At 34.8% G+C, this 26,653-nt stretch overlaps 1 long non-coding RNA gene across 1 annotated transcript; it reads right to left on the bottom strand.

The window, feature by feature from the left end:
* LOC103884524 lies at window positions 1-26,653 on the bottom strand. The gene is made up of 4 exons (XR_647143.3): window positions 25,552-26,653; window positions 1,652-1,727; window positions 673-784; window positions 1-83 (listed from the first exon to the last, which is right to left on the bottom strand). It is a non-coding gene; the product is annotated as an uncharacterized LOC103884524 (long non-coding RNA).

The raw sequence follows: 26,653 nt of genomic DNA, 5'->3' as shown, positions 1-26,653 counted from the left end.
ACAAATCTAACTTTTTCATCCATTATGACTTATCAGTCATTATCGTATCATTTCTTGCCTCATGTACTGCTCACTGTCCTGTGCTGAAAATAAAAATACTTAAGATAAGTGGGATTGATACACAAAAGAGCAATGATGATAATATGGGAGGGGGAATATAAAGAATCCTACAAATGATAAAAAGAATCAGTACTTAATCTCTTTTAAGATAAAGAAGGGGCTCAAATTCTGCCTCTTTTGCTGTAGAAAAATTATTTATAGATCTGGTACAAAGAGGCAGGTTCTAGGCAAGGAACCACTGTCAGCCCTGTCGCTCTTGAGGCAAATGCGAGGTCTCCTGATTAGTAATGAATGAAGGTGCTGGTCCTCCTTCAATTGTCCATGTGTCCTAGAGGTGTGTATCCATTTTTTGACATTGATGGGATTTAGATGCCCATAAGAAACCCGTGGACTTATGAATATGCAAGAAGAGCTTCAACCTCATTGGTTTGTACATTTAAGAATCATTCTACTATATCCTCTTTTATTCTTTCTTTACTATTATCATTTTTAAAACAATCAAAAAATCAAACAAGTATCTATGTTTAATGCAGTATGACATGCTAGATATGCAAAAATCTACCGAAGTCCACATGTCTGTATTCTCAGTTTATAATCTAAAGCAACACTAACCTTTAACAACATTTTGGAGTCGGTGTTAGAAGTGTTTTTTATTAACTGCAAACAGCAAATTGCCCAGCAGCCAGGGGAATGAGTCAGCAGCATTTTAATAATTTTATTTACTCTGAGAAAACAAAATAACAGGTTTTCATTGAATAAATATCATTCTATGTTTATTCAATTCCAAAAATAAATTGGGAGAAATTGTTTTTCAAAAATTCCAGAATTATTTAATCTGTTTTTGAAACCAGAGTTCTTTCTTACAACAGAGTTTGGGACTCATTTTTAAAGTACTGAGGAACTAATCCTTGATATGTTTAAGCAATAAATTTCCTTTGGTCCCTATTTTAGTCATTTCCTACATTCCATGAACAGGATATGGGAGGAGTGGTTGTTTCCCATTTATCTAATCTATCTCTAACCTTAGAGACTAAGGTTAAATTCAGCTCCTTTCTTGTCCATGGGCTGACAGGCGGGAATCATTCAGCGATAGCAACCACCCACTTAAATTTTTGTGTGAGACATTATCCTCTCTAGATTAAAAATGATAAAGGGCAAGAGGAAAAAAACTATGTCATCCATTCAAACATACCTGAAATTTCTCTAACTGAGCAAAGAGAAACTATAAATAGCTTCAAAGTGGTATCCTGCAAATACGAATTTTTCTCTCATGATTATCTTCTTTTCTATGGTAAAATTTGTTGTTAAATGTTTAATGATAGTGTAATAGGAATAATCTCCTTTCTTTCAAGTATGAAGATCACATTATTAACTTTGCAACACTGGGCCTGTAATTTGAATTATTGTCTATGTAATGAGGCAATTTGGAAATTTTCCATTCATTATAATATAAAAAGGGATACATAAACATTAATACTCAGCTTAAGATACAAACATCTGTAATGGAGGGTGGAAAGAAACTTGTACTCTAAGCATTTACATTTCATATAGGGGTAAGGTACAAATAAAATAATAAGGATTAATGGTTTACCTATTTTCAGGACCAAAAGACTTGTGAAAACTTTGCTGCATTTGTCATTGGTCTGTGGATGGCTAGACTTTTCACTCTGTAAATGAGAAAAAGCAATTTTCACTTTTCTCACCAATTCCATGCCATCATCTCATTCCAGAAGAACTGCCTCTTGGGGAAACTGGTGGTTAACTTGGGATTCTGGGAATTTGCTTTAGTAGCTTGTAGAAATCATGTAACTTTAGATATTTGTCTCAGGATCTATATAAAAAGAATAAGAAATTAGAAACAAATAAAGAGGTGGAACTCTAATGGTGGTTTAAAGAAATGCTGTTACAGACAAATCCTTCAGTTTAAAAAACCTTAAGAGTTCTCTTGCATTCCCTACTTGCTTAAAAAGTAATTGCTGCCCATATTCTCTCATGTTTGAATTCTATATAAACTTTAAAATATTACTTAATACCTATATATTACTTTGAAACAAACTAACATGACGACAAAAAGCACCCCAACTCCCAAATCGAAATGCCTAAGGAAACTGCAGTTAATCAATCTGTGACCTTTTGGATACACTGTCACCTTGGGATATCATCTGATCCTTTGTTCTCTACCTTCTGCTTTTGATGAAGGCAGAGCGGCCATGTGTCTGCAAAGTTATTTATTAGAGACAAGAGGAATGCATATTAGGATATATTCATAAACCTTTTTCATCTCTTTGGAAGATGACACAAATAGAAATATCATTAAATTTGCATTTATAATCAAAATCCAAAAGGATTTGGAAGATGATTACTTTATAAGCAAATGCAAAATGAAAAGATAACTAAGAAATGCTTGCAAAAGTAAAGCATTCCCTGATGAAGTACTCTGTGGGTTAAGTGTCATTCATATTTTAATTAAAGAACCAAACATGTCTTCTGAAATTCAACTGCCGAAGCTAGGTTTTACTTCATGAAAAGATTATAGGACACTTAGCAATTGGAGGTTGTGAGTAAAAGTCAAGTCTGATTCCCTTTCCTGCCCGTGTGATGACAAGTCTTTTCCTTGGAGAGTCAGCTTGTCTTCAGAAAGAAAAGACTTCCTGGTAAGATCTTTTAATAGTTGGAAAGATTCTTTAATGCCCTAAATCTCTACCCAGAAGATCTCACCAACATCCTGTTAGTAGGTTGGTGAGCACTGATCCCATATGCTCTATTTTCTTTTACAATTAAATATAATTTCTCTTTTACACATGAGTATTTAATAATAATGATTGTTATATAGTATTTGTCACTATCTTTTAATTAATCATCTAATTACTTTCACTGTGAAGTGGCATTCACAATCTTCTGATCTTAATTTGGTTTCACAAACAAACTTTTCAACCAGAGAGAATGCATAATCCAATAACTTAAGTGTGGCTGTTGTATTTTTCCTCGTAAGTTGGAAAGATTTGCCAGCCTGCTTATCAATAAATAAGATTTGTTACTGAGGTTGGGGTGGACTTGAGACTGCAGGTGATTGTAAAGGACTCAGTTCCCAGGGTTGACAGTCCTGAAGGAAAGAAACCAAATGGGCCATTACAGAGATATGAGTTATTTTCTTTCATTCTTGTTTCTAAACCCAAACCAGCAGGCCTAACAAATCAAACTGGCAGCAATAACTAGAAGCAAAGTGTTAAGAAAAATCAAACATCTGCCTTGTTACATGTCATGAAATCGTGCACAGTGGCAGGATTGCAGTCAGGTGAGGTCCTGGAGAGAGCACAGTGCCACTGTGTAGCAGCTACTTAGCTACTTCTATTTATATTGTGAAACATTAACTTTTTCTTTGGAAAAAGAGAAGTTTGGACACATCAATTTTTCTTTGGAAATGTCAGCTTTCCTTTGCCATTTCCCAGTCTCATGTCTTGTGATTAGTTCCCTAATATGCTTGCAGCTTATCACTCTTTTAATCTGTGAACCTTAGGATACCTGGCTAGCAGTGCACACTGTGTAACATGTGACTACTGTTCTTAAGGCTGGAATTATAATAATGTCTTTATTGACTTTTTGCCTCTTGCACAGAGTAATGTATGAGAATCAGAGCTCAATTATTCTCTTTCTCAGAGAGAAAAAAATTTAAGAAAAGAGGACTACACAAAATTTAAAAGAGTGTTCCAAGAACAAAACTAGTCAAACACGTCACCTTTCCATAGCTTATTTTGCATCTAACATGAAAAGTATAGTTTTGCATAGAAAGTAAATCTAAGATTGAATGAAAATTAGACCTAGCTTGTAATCTTTGCATTTGCCACTATTTAAATGAAAATTAGAAGGCTTATCTTGTAATCTCAGCATTTGCCAGTATCTGAATGAGTGACTCAGTGACCTAGGAAAAAGCATCCTTTCTGCACCTAAGCTTGTATTTATTTATTTATTTTTTTAAGAGATGGAGTCTCGCTCTGTTGCCAGGCTGGAGTGCAGGGGTGCAACCTCGGCTCACTGCAAACTCCACCTCCCAGGTTCAAGCAATTCTCCTGCCTCAACCTCCCGAGTAGTTGGGACTACAGCCGCGCGCCACCACATCCAGCTAAGTTTTGTATGTTTAGTAGAGACGGGGTTTCACCATGTTGTCCAGGATGGTCTCGAGCTCTTGACCTTTCCGTCTGCCCGCCTTGGCGTGCCAAAGTGTTGGTGTTACAGGCTTGAGCCACTGTGCCTGGCCCTAAACTTGCATATTTCTTTTTTTTTTCTTTTTTTTTTTTATTACTATACTTTAAGTTCTAGGGTACATGTGCACAATGTGCAGGTTTGTTACATATGTATACATGTGTCATGTTGGTGTGCTTCACCCATTAACTCGTCATTTATATTAGGTATATCTCCTAATGCTATCCCTCCTCCTCCCCCCTCCCTACAGGAGGACCCGGTGTGTAATGATCCCCTTCCTGTGTCCAAGTGTTCTCATTGTTCAATTCCCACCTATGAGTGAGAACATGTGGTGTTTGATTTTCTGTTCTTGCGATAGTTTGCTGAGAATGATGGTTTCCAGCTACATCCATGTCCCTACAAAGGACGTGAACTCATCCTTTTTTATGGCTGCATAGTATTCCATGGTGTATATGTGCCACATTTTCTTAATCCAGTCTGTCATTGATGGACATTTGGGTTAGTTCCAAGTCTTTGCTATTGTGAATAGTGCCACAGTAAACATATGTGTGTGTGTGTCTTTATAGCAGCATGATTTATAATCCTTTGGGTATATACCCAGTAATGGGACGACTGGGTCAAATGGTATTTCTAGTCCTAGATCCTTGAGGAACCGCCACACTGTTTTCTACAATGGTTGAACTAGTTTACAGTCCCACCAATAGTGTAAAAGTGTTCCTATTTCTCCACATCCTCTCCAGCACCTGTTGTTTCCTGACTTTTTAATGATCGCCATTCTAACTGGTGTGGGATGGTATCTCATTGTAGTTTTGATTTGCATTTCTCTTATGGCAAGTGATGATAAGCATTTTTTCATGTGTCTGTTGGCTGCATAAATGTCTTCTTTTGGGAAGTGTCTGTTCATATCCTTTGCCCACTTTTTGATGGGGTTGTTTGTTTTTTTCTTGTAAATTTGATTGAGTTCTTTATAGGTTCTGGATATTAGCCCTTCGTCAGATGAGAAGATTGCAAAAATTTTCTCCCATTCTGTAGGTTGCCTCTTCACTCTGATGGTAATTTCTTTTGCTGTGTAAACGTGTATATTTCTAAGAGCCAGGCATGAAGTTCAGTTCTTGGATAATATGCCAAGTCAAGACTTATTTTTAAATACATATTCTATATGTAAGATAACATGGTAGTATGTTAATATGTACACTAAAATATTCCTCGGCCCTGTCACAATTCCTAGTCCCTCTTTCACTTAGTACGTTCATCTTTTATTTAGGAGAAATCAAAAGCCACAATTTGAAAACTTTAGGACAGAGTTCAGTGTGTGATTCAGCTTCTATTATTGATGTAAATATACACCTATACTGTTTTCTACTCTTTAAAACTCCAAAAATGTCCATAGAACTTAGTGGGGGAAAATTAACAATAACCTCCTTTGCCCTCACAAAATGTAGTCATTAAGTAAGGCACAGTCTTTTATGGATACAAAAGGACCTCATTCAGCAGTGCCCTAGCTGAGAAGTTTTTGCTTTAAAGTTCCACATAGAAATGTGATGTGACTGAACAAAGGCAGATGAATGCAGTGTGAGCCAACCCCGAGTTTTACAACATTTTTAAAAAATTAGCTTTACTAATTAGTGCATTTGAACTAGGTCCACATACACTGTGAGTTTTCACTAATATTGTTGAATGTTCTGAAAACGATAGTTACTTTGTAAAGAAGTTATAAAACCACAGAGAGGCTGTAGGTAGTCACATTTTTATCCATTTATCAATTTTCTTGTATTTAATATTTTTAATGCATGCATACAAATTTGTGACACTTAAGTTTTCCTTTGGAACTAGCTATAATACAGAAATGTCGGTCGACTCCTCATCGTTGGTCTGTAAATAAAAATTCCAAAGAAAGAAAAAGTTATCTCCTCCACCTCACAGAATCTGCAGGAATTATAAAAGCCTCTCAGGAAATCTTGGTTGTTTTTCTCTCCTTTATACTTATTTCTCTTGAAAACAGAATGTCCAGAACATGGTTGAAGTGAGTGACTGTGTGGAATAGGACATGGGTAGTTTGTGTGGGATCCAGACAAAGCTAGGGCCATTAGAGCCATGTCAGTTTCACTGTTTTTAACCAGAAGAGAGAAGTTCGAAGGGTATTTCTAATTCACTCCTGTTTCCAAGTGAATTCAACCTGATTGCCGTATTTGCAGAAATGCTAAATATCTGATTTTAATCCCAAATAAGTCATAATTTCCAGAGTGAATACTCTCACAGCAACCTTAGCTCTGCTCTCCTATGCATAAGGATTATTCTAGGCACAGGGTCTCTCATTACAGGGTTATGTAGTACAGCATCTCGACCACTCTGAAAATACTCAATTACACTAGCAGCCATTTTGAACTCTATATCTGACTTTGACTGTACACTTTCTTCTATTTGAAAGACAAAAAAAAATAAGTATCATAAGGTTATTTTCAACAAGCATAAAGACTTTTCAACTTAAAGATTTTTTTCTCTTTCCTCTTCTTTCTTCCCTATAAATGTAGCTCTTACATGTTTTGGGAAAAGATTCCAATTTAAATATAATTAAATTAAGCCAAATAAGAACAGAAAAGATATTCTCATTAATTTCTCATTTGTAAATGATTTGAATTGAGAACATATTCAAGAATAGTCAAAAAAGTAAGAGAGATAATCAGTTTCTAAATATATCAATAAAGACTGAATCATCATTTACAGAAAAATTACCAGAAAAATAATTCCAAAAGTTTCTGATTTCACTTATATTTTCATCTTTATCATTTCTCTCTGAGACAGAACAAAGGTAGCCTTAATTCAATGAAAATGATTTATACTCATATCTTAGGCATACTCGTTATTCCATACTTTACCCAACTTTAGTGTGGTATAACTGGTATGCCATTTGGAGGCAACAGATCTGAGTGGGACTCCCAATTAAACTCCTTGATAGTTGTTTATACTTAACCGCTTTCTAACTCAGTGTTCTCATCTGTAAAATGGAATGATGACTCCCTTCGTGCTTTGACAAAGGATTTTTGAAATAATAAAAGCATTGAATGCAAGCTTGCACATAGTAAACATTTAATACATATTATTTTCATCTACGCTTTCCTCTCATGTATGTGTGGTATAATTTTCATCCAAAAAAATACATTTGCTTGAAGAAACTACTACAGGCTTTAGAACCATCGATTGATTAAAATTGCAGTTATACCACCTGTTTTGTAAATTTGTAATCTCCAAATCTTAATCTTTGCATTTGTGAAATGAGAATAGAAATATCTACCTTATAGAATTTTCAGTGATCCAGTGTATAAAGTATCTAGGATAGTCCCTGTCACTCGATAGAGCACCAGTGAATGGTCACTGACACATTTTTCTGTCTTAATTTTGTTTTAAAGAAGACAATGTCAGTATTATCCAAGGTCATGCTGGAAAGAGATTAGTCATGAATGGAGTGTGAGAAATAAAAACAAGCAGATTAGAAACTCAAAAATTGTGATGAAAGTATATAAATATAATTTTTGATGATAAATGATTGTCATTCATAATGAAAGTAAGAACTTCTTCCTAATTTAATGCGATTCTGTATTAATTGGATGTAAAATACATCACATTGTTTTCTGTCACTTGATTTTTCTGTTTTTGAAACAAAAATACACGTCATGTGCATTCTATTCCTCATTTGTTACTTGAGGGAAATAATTTTTTTCTCTTCAGACCAACTATAAACATGGTAATATTTCATAAGAAATTAAAAGTACATAAGGATTTCTGTCTTCATTTATATGAGACTTTAACTTTGACAGATAGTTTGCAATCTTTTTTTTTAAGTTATGTATACCTTAAATAGAAATTACATTCTTTTATTTCCTTTTCTCTTGAGGTTACATGGTAAATCAATTTGACTATTATATATACATGGCAAATAAATCAATAAATTATCCTTATTAATTTGGTGTACTTAAAAGATCTACCAAATGCTTAGAATGAAATGAAAATTTATTTATTCTAATCTGCCTTCTGGCAACACACATAAGAATGCTCCTTAAAGCCAGTCCAAGGTAGCTGGTTTCAATATCAGAAAAACTGTAATAGCCAGGGAATACAGAATTAGAACTAAAATGCCATGCCAAATTGGGCCTCTAGGCTACAGTCTATTCAGATCTCACTGGCTGGAGGAAAGGAGCTTCGTCAGACATTTCTATAAGACTTCAAGGTTAAGGTCACTGGTGACACCTTGATGTTAGAGTTTAGAAAAACATCGGTCTACAGCACAATTCATTCTATTTATTAAACTCAATAAATATTTCTATCTGCCTTCAGATTAAACATAAATATTTATTGAGTTTCTTCCCTGGACCAGACATTCTTCTAGGTTTGAGTTAGCAATGAACATAACAGAAAAATATGCATATATTCATAGAGTTTATATTCCAATAGCAGGAGAAAGATAATACATAAATAAGTCAACTGTATGGTAATATCTGTTGATAAGAATGGAGAAAATAAATTACAGGGGAGTTCATGGGCTGTTAGAGTTGGGGAGTGTTCTAATTTCATATAGAGTGTCCAAAAAAACCCTCACTGAGAAGCTACCATTTTATCAAATGCCCAGAGGAGGGGAAGAGCACAGCAGAGCTGCATGGATATCTTGATGCTGGATGCCATAAAAGCATTTCCACAATATACTTGCAGCAATCCCCAGTATGTGTGAAGGCTCTGAGTAGAAGCAGGTCCTACATTAAAAGCACAATAAGGAAAACAGGATTGTGGGAGCAGAGCAACTGAAGGCAAGGTGGTGATAAGACAGAGACATAATGCCAGTTAGTGATTCTGGGCCATTGTAGGGATTCTGGCTTTTATTTAGAGTGAGATGGAGAGCCACTAGAGGGTTTTTAGAAGAGTGTCACAATCTGACTTGTATTTTAAAACAATTCATCTGTCTTCTAGGGTCATCTGACTTCTGGGGAACTGTAAGTCTTGTATTTCTTTATCATTGCTATTTCATTTCTATTCCTTCTTTTGAAAAGTGAGTTGATTGGGAGGAAAGGCTTGCATTAGCTCCATACTGAGTATAAATTCAATACTTTCACTGAATTTCCAGAGCTCAGTGTTGTAGAGATGACTACACAGAGAGTCAGTAGGAGACTATTTCAAGTGGCTCAGGAGAGATCAAGATGGCTGGGGTCAGGAACGAAGCGGGAAAGGTGGTGATATGGTTTGGATATATTTTGAAAATAAAGTCCCAAGCACATTCTTTCTCAGTATCTTAGGTCAGCAACATTATAGAAACTTCCCACTCTAAGGAAGTAGAGTTTCCTGGAAAATCTTTATTGCTTAATTAAGTAGGGAAAAATACTTTCAAGTGGTCTCCTGAGTCTCTTCTGATTTCACCATCCTTAGCCCTACTGGAATGCCAGGATTCAGCAACTCTTCTGGGTGAGTAGGTGACCAAAAACAATGATCTCTGGTTCCATATTCATTTAGGAATGTTATACTTGGCACAGTGGATTTCCAGTGGCTAAAGGCTTATTTCCTTAGGTCAACATACCATCTGGCAGTTAACAAAGACTTTCTTGATAAGCCTTAAGATATAGGACAAGCCAGAGCAACACTGAGCTCTGGAAATTCAGTGGAAGTATTGAGTTTATGCTCAATGTGGAGCTAATGCAAGCCCCTCCACACAAACAACTCACTATTCAAAAGAAGGAATAGAAATGAAATAGCAATGATAAAGAAATACGAGACTTACAGTTCCCCAGAAGTCAGAACCACAGAACTTTCTGTTCAAGTAATTCTACAAAAATTAACTTTGCTTGCTAGCAAGAGAAATTAGGACTTAATACCAGAGAGTAAATCTTTATGTGCCCTCAGTGATATAATTGCTTTTTTCATTAATGTCTCATGTCAAGTCTGAGCTTTCAATGGTACTTCATTATGTTTACGTATTCATACTTTGCATCTCCATCCTGATTTTAAATCCCTTTAGAGGAAGTACTGTATCTTGGGATGCTTTTACTCAACAGGTATTCCACAAACATGTGTTAATCTAATACATATTTTACACAATTTCTCTGGTTTCTCAGAGGATATTTTAAAGTCAAATATGACAGTGCATACTTTAGAATATTCTGAGACAACAAAACACAGATATTTATAATCATGATCATTGCTATGTTCAAGATCATGTCATAAGCATGAGAATCTTCATTTTCAAGCAGTGTCCATTGTCACTGAATGTTGAAGCCAGTGCAAAATGAAGCCACACTCCACACTGACAATGTCAGGCACAAGTGATGTAGAGATAACAAAAAACATCAGCTGTGGGTCAAATATTGTGCTAATCATGTCAGTGCATTAACCCATTTAATATCAGAGTTTCTAATAATATAACTAACATTATACATTTTTACTATGTGCAAACATGTTTTTAAGTGTTTTGCAAGTATAAAGAAGTCTTTCCCTGGTTTTATAAATGAGAAACAAAGAATTTGAAGTAACCTAAGCAAAGATTTCTACCCAGGTCATTCTGGTGCTAAAGTGTATGTTCTTAACCAGCACACAATGAATTAATATAATGACATAAATATAACTAAACATGTGTGTTTGTGTGTATAGATGGATTTATACATACTTTTCTATTGTTCCATGTAAATGGTTTTGCTGCGTGTTGTCTGCATCCCTTGATATATCACAACCAGAACATACACATTGCTCTATTCTCTAACAGCAGTAGCATTACAAATTTTTCTGTTTAGTACTTAAGGATGTGTGAAGAAAATAGTGTAGGTTTTGGAGCAAGGTTATTTTGCTTATTATGTTGCCACAAAAAGCATCCAAATATAGCATGGAATTTCTAGAATTATATGAAGAATCTCTTTAGGCAAAATAATGTGACTGGTGGTTTTTTTTTTTCATTCTCCCATACTTAATATATATGCTGCAGTTTCAAACTCTCAGCTTGAAGTTAAGACACCCCACTTTAAAGTATATTTTAGGTAGATATAATTTCCATTAATAACATATGATGGTTTATCAATTTTGTAATTACAATATGTTTGTGTATACTTATTAATAATGTAATTATGATAATGTAATTATTTGTGTTGTTTTTCCTTTCTTTTTTATTAAATAAAATTCTTAATCATGGGTCAGCTCCTTTTATGTGTGGAGTTTTGGCCAATAACATGAAATAAACTGACAGATGATCTGTGAAGGGGATATTGCATTATTTCAGAGTAAGTAAGTATATGCATATATAATTATGTCGATAAAGCTATGGATTCGAAGGAAAGAATACTTGCTGTTGGGAAAAATACTTTTTGACTACATAGATCGTTAAAATCCTTTAATAGAATGAATGCCCACAGTACAAGTGATGCAACATTTTCTGGTTTGGAATAATAAATTAAGGAGAGTATTAAACATGGTCCTGTTGAAATTCTTACCCTTAATTACAAATGCCTAATCAATTATTGGCTATGTGTTAAATTTGTACCTGTCTAATAAAATTACATCTTATTTGTTGGACTTATTTCTTACGATGCATTCTTAAGAAAGTGGGTATTTTGGAACATAAAAACAGCCTCAAAGCCCATAAACAACTGTGTGTAACGTCCTTGGGAAAGGTTTGCTGTTTAATTTGTTTTGAAGGAAGTAATTGATTTTCTTGGCAGATCTGATAAAAATAACAAAGCTTTGATTGTCTAATCTAGAGGTCATGTCCTCCTCAGAGATCATCAGTGCATAACTCCGATTTAAGTGAATTCAAGTTCTCCTGGGACTGTATTTTGATATATGACTACAATATGATACCATGAAGCTCCACTACCACGAAATTACTCACAGATCGTAAATCAGCAATGCATATGTGTGTGTTTATGTATACACTTGTGTGTGCCTATAGACATACATAGATCACACAAAACAAGAAACTTTCTCTAGAAAGAATAAGTCAACTAGCAAGACAGGCATTACGAATACTTCTCTAGTGACTTTCTATTAGTTCTGTGTACTTCCATCCTAACCAGCTTAATTAATCCTCAACTTATGAAATTTTACACACTTTGATCAATAGTTTTCTTTTTACGACATACCATATATGAAGATAGAATTTGAAAGCAAATTAATAATACAAATAAGACTGTAAAGTTACTTTTAACAAATTATGAAATGAAATACAATTAATTTACAAGTTTCATATATTGTAAAATTATTTCAATATATTTATTAGAGGAAGTCTAAAAGGACTTTTAATCTGCAGCAGTTGTTAAAAATAGGTGGACTGAAAAATAATGGGAAATGAATTTATTCAAAATATTTTCCACAATTTACTTTTTAAATTAAATAGTTCACATTGTCACTTCCATTCATACAAATTAGTATAATTTGGGAACTGATAAATTAAATAATGTAGGCCTAGTATACATTGATTCAGTAAAGCTTGTCAAATAAATGTCTATAATATCCACAATATCCTTGTCTAACTCCAAGACAAGTTCGAAGGAAAAAACATTTATCTACTTAGTTCTGGTCACATGATATTGTGAGCATTACATCCAGTTCTGAGCACTATATTTAAAGACACACACTCTCAGATAAAAGTCATTTAAAGGAGATCAAATGGAATGGTGAGAAATCTGGAAAGCACATCAGACTGTAGATGGCGTGGTAAAGCATTTGAGGATGTAGACTCTGCTGCAGGAAATAATGGAGTTTAAAACCAAGTTCCATCACTGACTAGCACTTGACCCTTGCAAGCTCTTTAATTCCTGTGACCATTACTTGGGGGTTCCTCTGTAAAATGATGCTCTTCATAAATATTCATAGGTGTTCTGTGATAGTTAAGGAAATTGTACATATAATAAAATTAGGAAGGTATTTAATACTAGCTAATATTATTATTTTTATATTACATTACCAAATGGCTTCTCCAGAAACAAACTGATGGTAAAATCATAAATAATTTTAAAGCATTTTTAGGGATGTCCTTATGAAAGAGATTTATTCATTTTTGGACCAGAAGGCATAATTAGAAAGTTCAGTAGAAAGCTACAGGAAAGGCAGTCGATTTATTTTATATTGAAGAAGATTCTCACAGCATGAAACTCTTGAAAATTAAATAAGCCACCTAAAAAGCAGTGAGATCCCTAACATTACTCTTCTTTAAGCAGCAGCTGGAAGCTTATATAGCAGGGATGGGTTAAAAGGAAATTCTACTCTGATTAAAATGTTACACTGGATAATATTTTCTCCTAATATTCATGATTCTATGACTTAATTATTTAAGTATTGACACCAGTGTTCTTCACAAAGCAACTGTTTAATTCTGCTTGATTTGTCCAAGTAGAAGTTTAGGTTCTAGTTCAAACACAGCATAGAAAAGTGGGGGAAAAGGCCAAACTTCCAATATGATCATTGGGAAATGGCTTCGGAGGCTGCCATTCTACATGTTTACAGCAACAAGGAGTGGGTGCTGACTGTGATGCTGATGCTGAGAAGATAGCTTTAGGCTAAAATAATAGATGCTTTAGTTTGTCCTTTTGAATTGTTGCTAATACCTTAACATACAGAACCACACTATAGGGAGAGAGAGAAAAGCAGGATAAGAAAATCCCAGGAGTAAAGTCATTACTTCATAAAGTTCTTAAAGAACAGAAGAAAAAAAGAGAGGCAAGAGTGGCGGAAGAAGAGCACTTTTAGGCTATTCCACAAAACAAAAGAGACTTTCCCAGTGAAGAAGATATAGAAGGAGTGGTTTAAAGGTGGAATATATGAGAAAAACAACTGCCACAGTCGGTCACTAAAGTCAACTCTAACAGCAAAGCACAGTGCTGAGCTAATGACAACCTGAGCTGCAATTTAAAAAAAAAGTTTAGAATCCAGGTCACGGAACAGAATCAGCCACTGTATTCGGTATAGAATAGACCACATATGGGTATTAAATTTAATTTTGTGCATGATATTTTAAGATAAACACTGACCTAGATTTGGTTTAGAAGAGAAGATGCAAAACAGGAAATTACTTGGAATCATGTCGTAAACTGAATGGTTAAAAAAACTAAAGAAGACAAAGCTTTGGAAAGAGAATATAGGTCCCTTAAGATATCTGAAGGATTCTCATGTAAAAATATCATTTCCATTACCTCAGAAGGCTGAGGGGAGTCAGCAACTAGTGCTTACCCGCAATGGAAGGAACCATCTCATGAAACAGTTAGATTCCTTGCTGCTGAATATATCCAGGTAGATACTGGTGGATAGAAACTGAATTAGATGATGAAGATCTAAATTCATAATTTCTGTTTTAAAATAGTGGCTTGTCTCATGTAAGAGAGGTAGAGGATTAATTCTAGACTAGTGCTACTCACATGACATCCTAAGTATTAGTATTATATCCAATTCTGAGTACTATATTTGAAGAGGCACATTCTCAAATCAATTCTAGACAGTGGTTTCCTATTATTTTGTAGTGATTCCAAATCTATTTCTTGAAGCTTTCAGATATGTATAGGGTGGGAAATAGGAAGTATGAATGGTAAATCTGCAGATTTCTGAATAGTGAGAAGGAGGCAAAAGACTGATGGACGTAGATGGGGAGAGGTCACTGAAAGCAACCAAGAGTGCAGTAAAATAGGATACATGGAAGAAAGGAGACAGAAGTCAGATCAGGACTTTAGTAATATTTCATTCAACAATTGTTTGTTCAAAGAATACAACATGTTCTGAGGTACTGTTCTAGGGCTACAATGGCAAACAGAAACACTAAGGCTATTCTCATTTACCTGTTTAAGCCTCCAGATCCAGAGAAAAGATGGATTTTTTAAATCTTGAAAAGATTCATTTAAAGGAAATTTCATTTGAGTTACTAAGAACCACCACTTAAAATTACTATATTTTTAGTGGAACACATTGATTTTAAGACAGCAGTACATATGAAAAGTATAATATTGAATGGAGGAATTTTAGAAGTTTATATTAATTTGGACAGGATAGAAATCATATAATGGGTAGAAATGATAATTAAAATGTAAGATAATTATATGAAAGTAAGAGGGCCATTATTTTGAAAGTATCACAGACTCCAGAGATGACATATTTTGTCCAGTGTAAAGGAAATATAAATTTTTATATTAAAATAGCTATTGCTATTTCTTTTATCTTTTATTGAATAAAGCAACCACAAGTCTTTTTCTGCCACAATAAATTTCCTATATTTTAGTTTGCCAAAATACTTTTAGTCTGCTACAAGTAATTTTCAAAGTTTCCAAACTCCAAATTGTTTTGATTGGTCTTAGAACTCTAAAGAGGAGGACAATTTTTTTCCCTCTCAAATATTTCTTAAACTGTTATTGCTTCTTAGTATAGCTTAAAATCTGCATAGAATTAGCAGGGAAACATTTTTATTAGTTTTCATTCACCCAAAATTTTAAAAAATATCTGCTTAAAAACAGTGGACCCTCATATAACTCTGTTTTGTTTCTTCCTTTGTTCACACATTAGTACCAAGGGTTATGTCAACTAAGCTCTGGAGATGAATTGCTACACTAGCACTGGAAGATAAGTCTCCCACAGTGGCTTGTTAAGGCTTATCAGCAATTTTATTTTATGTATACTTTTTATGTGCACACGTCATAAATGTACAATGTGAAAACTTCACAAAAATCAAACACAGTAAGCTACTGACACCAAGATTAAGAAATAGGTAATTACCAACACTTCAAAACGCCCCCTCTTTGCCACTCCCAGACACTAGTTCCTCATACATAACTACTATCTTGACTATTAACACAAAAGATTAGCTTCCGCCATGTGTAAATGAGATAAAAAATATGTGTTCTCTTGCCTCTGAATTTTTTCACTCAAAATTTTGTTTGTGAGATTCATTCATTGAACAGTATACTGTTTTAGTTCATTCTCATTGTTGTGTAATATTCTGTGGTATGAACATGTAACTATTTATCCATTCTATTACAGGATATTTGGTTTGTTTCAATTAGGGCTATTAGGAATAGAACATTCATATAGTTGTGATTTGATGAACATATCAGTCCACTCTGTTGGGTATATTCATGGAAGTAAAATTTCTGGGTCATAGCTATATATGAATTTGGCTTTAGTAAATGTCAAAACAATTTCCAAAGAAGTTGTACCAATATTTCCTTTCTTACCAGCATTGTGTAGTTGCCCTACACCCTTGCCAACACTGAGTATGCTCAGCCTACTTCATTTTAGCCATTCTGCTCAAGGTGTTGTGGTATCACACTATGATCTTCATTTGCATTTTCCTGATGAATAATCCATTTGATCACCTCTTTATTTGTTTACTAGCCATTGGGATGTTCTCTTTGGTGAAGGCCCTATTCAAATATTTGGTCATTGTTCTATTGTCCTCTGTATTTCTCCCACTCTGTGGCTTTCCTTTTCATTCTCTTACTGGTGTCTGTTGATCAACAGAAGTTCTTAATTTTTGTGTTGTTCTATTTATCAATATTTCTCTATGGATTCTGTTTTTCAAATTCTCATTCTGTCTTCCATGAGATAAGCTTGCCAATTTTTTAAATTATTGTTCTCATATTATTGTTCAAAATACTTAAGGTTGACAACCCAGAAAGAATTTGGATATGTGTCTAATACTGAGCCATTGCAATTTGAGTTGTGTAACATAACATAAACTAGTTTCTGGGCATAATAACTAAGGAATTATTTATGAATTCATGGTATGCTCAAACCTTAGAAAAAATATGCCCTTTCAGCACTTTTGTCTTCCATCTGCTATATGGAAGAAAATATATATTGGTAGGATATCTTCAGTTTCATATTTTTTTTCTAAGGATGAAAAATTGGGAAGTAAATAATCTCATTGCACATCTATTATCAGAAAAGCTCCTGGTCATCTTTGCAGATGGAGGACCTTATTTAAGCAAAATTTAACCCTAGATATAACTTAAAACTTGTAAATGCTTTGATGATTTCCATCAAGAATGATGGCTTGCATGGACTTTAACAAATACACGAATTTTTCAAGTTTCTATTTTCTTACATAAGTTATTAGTTCTGAAGAAGTAATGTCTCCTAACAGAATTTGAAAGAAATTCTGTACTAAGTGTTAAACCAAGTGAATTTAACACTTGGTTTAAACCAATAAATGTATACTAATATTTTAAAAACCATTTATTGGCTTAAACCAATAAATGTATGCTAATATTAATTAGTACACATTACCAGAAATTGATGTTAATGTTAATATTGTTAGATATATTTCTGTACCTAAAATTGTAAATATCTTTCACAGTAAACTAGATAAACTTTGTTTTGAAATTTTTATTCTTTTTTCTATTCATTCACATACCCAATTAAATGATAGCAAGTTTTCTCAGAAGACTTAATGTTTTTTCTGGATGCCATAAAAGTTGTCAAACCATCCTCTAGGCAATGAAGGAAGTTGTGTCAGTTCTAAGCCTTATAACACTAATATTTTACCATTGTTTAATACCAGTACTCGAAGCCAGTTCACAAATCAGAGATATTATTTATCCTGATTACTAAAGATGGCCGTATTTTCATTGCTATTTATTACAAGGATAAAAACCTTTGCTCTTCAATCTGTGGTATAGATATTATTTAAATGTTTTACTTCAAATGTTTAAATTACATTTAACTTAAATGTAATTTAAATGTTATAGTTTAGTTATTGTAATGTTACATGTAATCTTTCACTCAGTTCACATTTGGAGGTTGCCTAAATCCACTTTCACACAGGAAAAATAAAAAGTTACATTATCATTTTTTATCACAGGATTGTTCATTGTGCATTATAATTCAATTATATCCATTATTCAGGGGTTAATGCAAAATATAAATTAATGCTTGAAAGCTATAGAGAGTAGATAGAAGAAAAACAAAAAGCAAAAAACTGGCCAGCCTCTAGAACAATGAATCACTGAAGAATAGAAAATCAGGACAGAGACAACATTTCAAGGTCATAATTTTAGTGCTCTCCTAGATTCACTAAATATGTAAAAGTAATTAATGTGGGCAAAGCCATATCTGATACAATGGGATAAAAGACTACTACTAATTCCAAGTTATGTCACCATTCTACTGGATGAAGAAACTTACCTTATTAAGAGTTTATATGACATAACGTCCATTTAGTTCATCAATTGTTTATTTGTTACTGTAGGCAATGTGCTGAAATTGTGCACAACTGAAAAAGATATCTCCTTCCTCGATTAATTAAAAAAGGCAAGGAAGAAGAAGAAACAAAACACGTTGTAAGGAAACCACTATATTTCAAAAACTATGTATATACTCTGTGTGTGTGTATATATATATATTTGTATATATATTTCAAACTATATATGTATAGTTTTTGAAATATAGTGGTGTACACAATGTATACACAAATATTTCAAAAGCTAGGTTCTTTATATATGTTCTCTCATTTAATTATTGTAATCATGACAAAGAGGTATTTTTTTCTTCTGTTATACATACAAATAAGCTGAAGTTCCATGTAAGTGGTATGCCCTAAATCATACAGTTAGAAAGTAAAACCTAATTCTGTCTGGCTTCAGTGAACACTTCACAACATCAATTTATTCCTATAATCTAAAATAAATGCCTTAAATACTACACCAATGAAGTGCTACAATAATACAAAATAGCAAACAGCACGAGATTATATATGAATGGTAAGATCAAGAAAGGTTTTCTGAAGGGAGGGCTCTTCCACAAGGTCTTTGAAAGAGAAGTAGGATTGGAGAACAGAATAGACACTCTTCTGGAAAAGGGTATTAGAGGAATAGAGATGAGAAATGAAAGAGAAAGTCTTGATAATTGATTTTTTGAAAATCAATCAAATAAAAATCTCAAACAAAATGTCAGCCAAACAAAAGATCAATTCAGTAAACATATAAACAGACTCCCTTACATCCATTCTGCCCTCCCCGCATTCTTCTACATTGCAGCCAGGCTAATCTTGAAAAACACAAGTCTGACATCTCACCATTCTGTTTAAAACCTTCCCTGACTGCATTAGCCTTTAGGGTAAAGTCCAGTAAAAAGCTCACAAGCCTGCAGGATCAGGGCCTCTTTCCTTTGTCACTTTACATTTTAGCCATAGGGACTCTATTTTAATTCCTTAAAACCACCATGTTCTTTTGAGCCTCAGGTTCTATTGAATACTGTCCCCTCTACCAGAAATGCTTTTCCCTTCTTTCTGTGCACTTGTTCGAAACCTATTTCTCTCAGACTCTAAACTCCTTAAAGGCAGAGATCACATATTTGTCTTATCTGCTGCATTTACCAGAGCCACCTGACTCAGATTTTTATTTTTTCATCCAATACATGTAACTATGAACTATGAAAGACCCTTTAGAAACTGCCATTTATGGGACCTAAAAGCCCTGGCATTGCCAGGTAACAATTCTTCCTTGTTTCAGGAAGAGAGAGAACTAAAGGACTACCAACTATTGTTCTCAAGCAAGATTTCTGGATTTCTAGGCCCCTTCCAAAAGATGGGATGAAAAGCTCTAACAAAGGAAGGGACTATGCAATATATATTAAATCTGTTTTACGCCTCTTTGTTAAGAAATTTTGATTCTTTTATTTATTATTATTATTATTTTTTTATTTTCTGAGATGGAGTCTTGTTCTGTCACCCAGGCTGGAGTGCCGTAGCACGGTCTCGGGCTCACTGCAAGCTCCGCCTCCCGGGTTCACGCCATTCTCCTGCCTCAGCCTCCTCAGTAGCCGGGACTAGACAGGCGCCCGCTACTACACCCGGATATTTTTTTATATATATTTTTAGTGGAGACGGGGTTTCAACTGTGTTAGCCAGGGTGGTCTCGATCTCCTGACCTCGTGATCCACCCTCCTCGGCCTCCCAAAGTTCTGGAATTACAGGCATGAGCCACCGTGCCTGGCCAAGAAATTTTGATTCTTGGGTACAGAAAAATCAATACCAGATGAGGTAAGAATGTTGTGACTGAAGATCACCAAGAAACATTAATATCTGCCAAGAAGATATAATAAAAGGGGTCAGAACACTCCCCAGGAACAATTGCCCAGTTGGGCTGACAAAGCTTTGACAATGTAAAGGGCAACCCCATTGTCTCCAACCCCGTAGCCAAGGTAGGGAGCCCAGCTCTGGGGTCTGTGTTAGTCCTAAATTACAGCACATCTCCTTTAAGGAAATGAAACACACAAATAATGGGTCCACTGGCACAATTTCATATAGGAAATGAAAACATCATTAAAAAAAAAACTTTTGGCCCAGTGTTTGCCCTTAAAATTTTGTGATTTTTGATGCATTAAAATTAAAAAAAAAAAAAAAAGAATAAAAGTAGTCCTACCCAGAGATGAGAGGCAGCCCTAATTTGGATAAGCTACAGATTACCATGTGCTTAGCCTATGATAACCCTTTCATAAATATTTGTTGAATTAATAAATAGATTTATCAACAGAGGTGATGTCAGCCTAATTGGGTATCTAACCAATGGCTTAGGCATAGTAACTTGTTAAGTCTATAAATACATTGGGCTGTATATAAATAAGCCTTATGAACAGACATTTCTCAAAAGAAGACATTCATACAGCCAACAGACACATGAAAAAATGCTCATCATCACTGGCCATCAGAGAAATGCAAATCAAAACCACAATGAGATATCATCTCACACCAGTTAGAATGGCAATCATTAAAAAGTCAGGAAACAACAGGTGCTGGAGAGGATGTGGAGAAATAGGAACACTTTTACACTGTTGGTGGGATTGTAAACTAGTTCAACCATTATGGAAAACAGTATGGCGATTCCTCAAGGATCTAGAACTAGAAGTACCATATGACCCAGCCATCCCATTACTGGGTATATACCCAAAGGATTATAAATCATGCTGCTATAAAGACACATGCACACGTATGTTTATTGCGGCACTATTCACAATAGCAAAGACTTGGAATCAACCCAAATGTCCATCAGTGACAGACTGGATTAAGAAAATGTGGCACATATACACCATGGAATACTATGCAGCCATAAAAAAGGATGAGTTTGTGTCCTTTGTAGGGACATGGACGTAGCTGGAAACCATCATTCTGAGCAAACTATCGCAAGAACAGAAAACCAAACACCGCATGTTCTCACTCATAGGTGGGAACTGAACAATGAGATCACTTGGACTCGGGAAGGGGAACATCACACACCGGGGCCTATCATGGGGAGGGGGGAGGGGGGAGGGATTGCATTGGGAGTTATACCTGATGTAAATGACGAGTTGATGGGTGCTGACGAGTTGATGGGTGCAGCACAGCAACATGGCACAAGTATACATATGTAACAAACCTGCACGTTATGCACATGTACCCTAGAACTTAAAGTATAATAATAATAATAAATAAATAAATAAAATAAGCCTTATATAAATACAGAGTTGTTATAAAAATATTGGGCAACTTAAGTATATTTTCTAACACTTCATTAAATTTTTTCAAACAGACAAATTCTTACATCGTGATGATAAACACCGATGCTCAGTATCATGGTTTCAATTTGTTATTATTTTATAGTCTAAGAAGAACTGGATTTTGCTTCAATAATTTGTTTTCTGAGTCTTTTTTGTGGGAGATGGAAGAGATGGGAAGAATAATTGATCTAATGTAAAAATCTCAGGATATTTCTAAACACAAAGTGAGTAGCAGAGGTCTGAACTAACTTTGCTTCTTTGAACTCATCTCTACCCAGGAGAGGTGAGAGACAAAATGTGAAATTATAATGATTTACTCTATAGGATGAGATCCTTCATTTATTTTCTTTTCTGGTTTTGAGAAGCCTCAAATCTCACCAAAAAAAAAAAAAAAAAAAAAATCATGAAAAGATGACTTGTTACTCCATAACATAAACAGAAAGATACTGTTTTTAGTGGTATCAGGTTACCTCTGTAAGAGATCAAGTACTCTTTTATTAAAATTATTAATAAAAGTAATAAAAACAACTGACATTCACAGATTGCTTATTATGTGCCTTCTCTGTACCGAGGGCTTTGTTTAGATTAATCCTCACCTTGACTCTGAGAAGCAGGTGTTTTTAACAAAAGTACAACCTCTTTTTACAGACGAAGAACCAAACAAACAAAAAGTTTACATAAGCTGCTCAAGGTTACCCAGGGTAGTGGCAAAGCTGAGGCCTGGTTTGTCTGATTCTATTGTACATGTTAATAACTCCATTGTACATCATAGAAATCTCTATAGAACAAGTATGGATCTAAAGTATATTAATCACCTTCAATATTTCTTCCATCAACTTATTTAGAAAACAAGTTTGAACTGACATTTAAAAGAATAATGATAAATGTCTTTTTTGAACATATGAAGTGAGATATGAGGAGAGTAACCTATTCTTGATTTCTGAAATGCAAATATTAATTTTCTAACATGAGAAAGAGACCATTTGATATTTTCGCAAGTCATTTGAGGTCAGGACATCAAGTCATTAGGCTGAATCATATGAAATTGTTAGTGTTATAGGTCAAAACTGGTCAAATATTGATAATTTCAAGTGATTCAACCTAGTAGCTCTCTGTTTCTGGTAACAGTAAACAATACAAATTAAAAATTCTATATATAAACTCAGAATTGTTTAGGCACAGCAGAGGGAAAGAAAAATCAGAAGATAAACCTCCTATATTCAAAGACCATAGAATAAAGTCATACTGAAAACAACCAGGGTTAAAGTAACATGCCAAATATGTAATTGTTAGATCATCATGGAGTTGTAGATGGAGAAATTTACAGAAATTTGAATAAGTACTTGGATGTGAGCTTTGAGAAAAAGAATTGACAGAGCAGAGCCATGGACCTCTTCTAGGCAGAAGGGAACAGCATGATAAAGAGCAAACAAATGGGGGCTGTCACGAGGCACAAAATATTAGAGGCCAGAAAAAGAAAGAATTGATTGTATCATTGGAACTGTGCGATCCACAAGCAGGACAAGTTAGACAGGTAAGAGAGAAGAACTGAGAGTGGGAAGAGACACCTGGACTTGATTCTGCTAGAAGTCATACTAGGCATTTCCAGGATTGCGTTGGTAAAGTCACACACACTGGGAAAATTGAATGAGTAACAGGCACAGTGTAAGAGACTTGGAAGCAGAACAATTGATTAAAGACTAGTTATATGTTCCAGGACCAAGAGTGTGGATCTGCATCATGGTGGTAAAAAAGAAAGCAACATTTTGAATTCAACATGTTGAACTAGAGACACAATTTGAAAGAATAAGTAACAGGATTTGATTTCCAATTTCACTTATTTGTGGAATAGAAAAATGACTCTAAAATGTTGAGCCTAAGTGAGTTCTTACATGGGAGTTTTGTTGTTTTAAAACTAAAATGACAGACAAGTGTACAAGGTTGAGGAGATAATTTATTCTAATAAATATGTAAAGTAATAATAGCTTATTATTGGCTGCTGTCTCAGACACTGAGTACTAAGCAATATACATACGCACTCATCATACATATTTTTTCACAATTCCTTAAACAGTATTGAAAGATAAGTATTAATCAAGTATTAATATTTAAATTTTATAACTAATAAAATAGAGGTCAGAGAGGTTAAATAATTTTCCCAAAGTCACATAGCACTAAATATTTATGACTCCCAAAAGCCTTTGTTGTTTTATCTGTTTTAACCAAGTAGAATTTGAAATGACAGCTGAACCTCTATGTGACTGTATCTTAAAGAGGGCACACAACAGAGGACTAGAGCTAGAATGAGAGACTGAATATTTGGGTTTGGAAGTCATTAGGATTTGCTGAACTTTGAAAGTAGGTCATCACTTCAGGGTTGAGGAACACAGGAGGAAAAAAAGGAAATAAAACTAAAATCTGGAAGTTAACTAGAATGAGGTACAGAAACTAGAGAGGGGCAGATCAGGAATAAGATAGAAACAGAGAGACAGAGTGCCAGAGAAGAAAGTACTAAGCCGTCTAAGTCATTTATTTAACAAGTATGTCCCCAGCTAAGGAGCTAGTGAGCTGACATCTGAAAGGTCCATTGGAAGTTCAACAAGTATAAAGTCTTCCGGCCAAAGGGAACTGTTTAAGTAGAAGGGGGACATACTCAAAAGATGAATGTCAAGAGGAAGCAGAGATTGCGGATAATAAGCAATGGAGGGCTGAGACTAGAAAAGGCAGTTTCTGCAGATATTTTGCCAGATTAGAGTCCCATTAGCTACCTACTTTTTTCTGGATCAAGTACTTTTTTTTTTTTTTTTTTTTTTTTCCTGGAGCATGCACTGTCTAGTCTCTGTTTTTTTTCTAGGTTTCTGGTTATCTTAGTCAGCTCAGACTGTCATAACAAAATACCATGGGCTGGATAGTTTGAACAGCAGGCATTTATTTCTCACAGCTCTGGAGACTGGAAAGCACAAGATCAAGGTACCATTCAATTTGGTCCCTGGTAATGGCTGTCTTCATGACTTGCAGATAGCTGTCTTTTTGCTGTGCCCTCAAATGGAAGGGTGACAGAGAGACAGTCAGACAGAGAGAGAGTGCACAAGCATAAGCTCTCTAGTCTCTTCTTATAATGTCACTAATCCCATCATAGCAACTCCATCCTTATAACCCCTTCTAATCCTAATCACCTCCCAAAGGCCCTATCTCCAAATACCATCAAATTTGGGGTTAAAGCTTCAACATATGAATTTGGTTGGGAAGCGGGGAGGTCACAAACATTCCATCGATAACAATGATCTCAGAGGCAGCTTCTATTTGTACCTGGCTATAAGAAGGCTGCTGCACTGGTGTTTCACTGATCTTCCCCAGAGTTTCATTTGATGGTAAACAAGACCTATTCCTGAAAACTTCTATAATTTTTAAAATACAAAAATTGCTAATGTGATTTTTGCTAATTAGATTGCCACCCTAGAATATAAATTATAACATCAATAGAGAATCTCGGCATATCATGCCTGACACAGTGTACCTCCAAACGTATGATAATGAAAATTAGTGGGAATTTTAGGGAATATTGAGGGAAATTGATTTCTCAACAATTTTTGACTCTAAAATTTTTGATTATTTGGTTCTTTCTCTATTTTCTATAGTCCTAAAATGTAGTAGAACAACAGCAGAACGCAACTCTTTGCCCCATGGGAAAAATAAAACCCCATAGCCCTGTTTCAATTTCATGGTCATAAAATAGGGAAAAGAGAAAATTGTGATCTTACTTAAAAGAGAACTGCACCCCTAAGTCAGCATGCTAGGCAATTTCCCCATTGTTACCTATATTTTCATAAACAGCAGATTTTAAGGAAGCCATATTTGCCACAGCAAATGATTTGGGGGGAGCAGCTATCCACATGGTTGATACATTCAGTATCCTTTGTTTGGAAGTGTCTTGGTCTCCTAGCAACATCATAGGGAAATCTATCAGGGGTATGAAATTAAACGGCTATGTAGGCGGAATACCTGTAGAGTGTTCAGTTCTATGAAAAGCTTTCACTAGAAATTATATACATATTGTGCAAAATGTTACAGTAACATAAGGTTAAGGTAGAAATTGTTCAACTCCCCCATAAGCAATTTAGAGTTCCAGCAGTACCCAGTAGCAAAGGATCTACAGTGCACAGAAAAAAATAAAAGAGAAAGACACTGCATGAAATGCCAGTTAGGTTAATTATTTATGACTGGGGAGACTTTCCTCAACTAAATTAAAAAAAAAAGAAAGAAAACAATTTAAAAAAATATTTCAGGGCATCCTGATCTCCAAGCTCTTCTCTTGTTAAAACCTTCTCCCAACTTTGGGGTAGAAGGAAGTGAAACATTTTCTCCTGTAAACAAACAAACAAATAAATAAGTTAGAAACACAAAATTCAAGAAGCAAGACTACAAAATCCTGCCCTTTTGTAGCTACTGGCTGTAGCTGCAAATCAAATCCAAGCCTGTGCTGGTCTGTTCCCTATTGCCTAGTTTCTCATATTGTATCTGAGAGACAGCTGCAGGCAGACTCCTGGGCTGCAACTCCATAATTTGGAGTCCTAGAGAAGTGGGTCCTAGGATCTGCATGTAACCAATCTGCCCTGGTGATTCTTGAGAACTATTCCTTCCTGTTATAGAAAGTGCTCTTAATGTGTCTGTCCCATTCCTTCATTCAAGGACATTATCTTTCTTTGCTGGATGAGAAAATTTGCACTTGGAAAGGGCCTATCATGTTTTCCTTCGGTTGATGCTGTTAGTCCAAACTGCACCATTTTTTAAACCCCCTGTTATTTTGCAGGCCTTGGTCAAGGTGGAAAATGCCACAGGGGTTTGGGCCTCAGAAATAGCCTGCTGAACCACCTAACCACAAGGCACAGGAACATCTTTCTTTTTTTTTCTTTTTTTT

This window comes from Papio anubis, chromosome 3 (assembly GCF_008728515.1).
Source record: "Papio anubis isolate 15944 chromosome 3, Panubis1.0, whole genome shotgun sequence".
Taxonomy (NCBI): domain Eukaryota; kingdom Metazoa; phylum Chordata; class Mammalia; order Primates; family Cercopithecidae; genus Papio; species Papio anubis.
The sequence above is the reverse complement of the archived record's forward strand: the minus strand, read 5'-3'. Positions and strand labels throughout refer to the sequence as shown.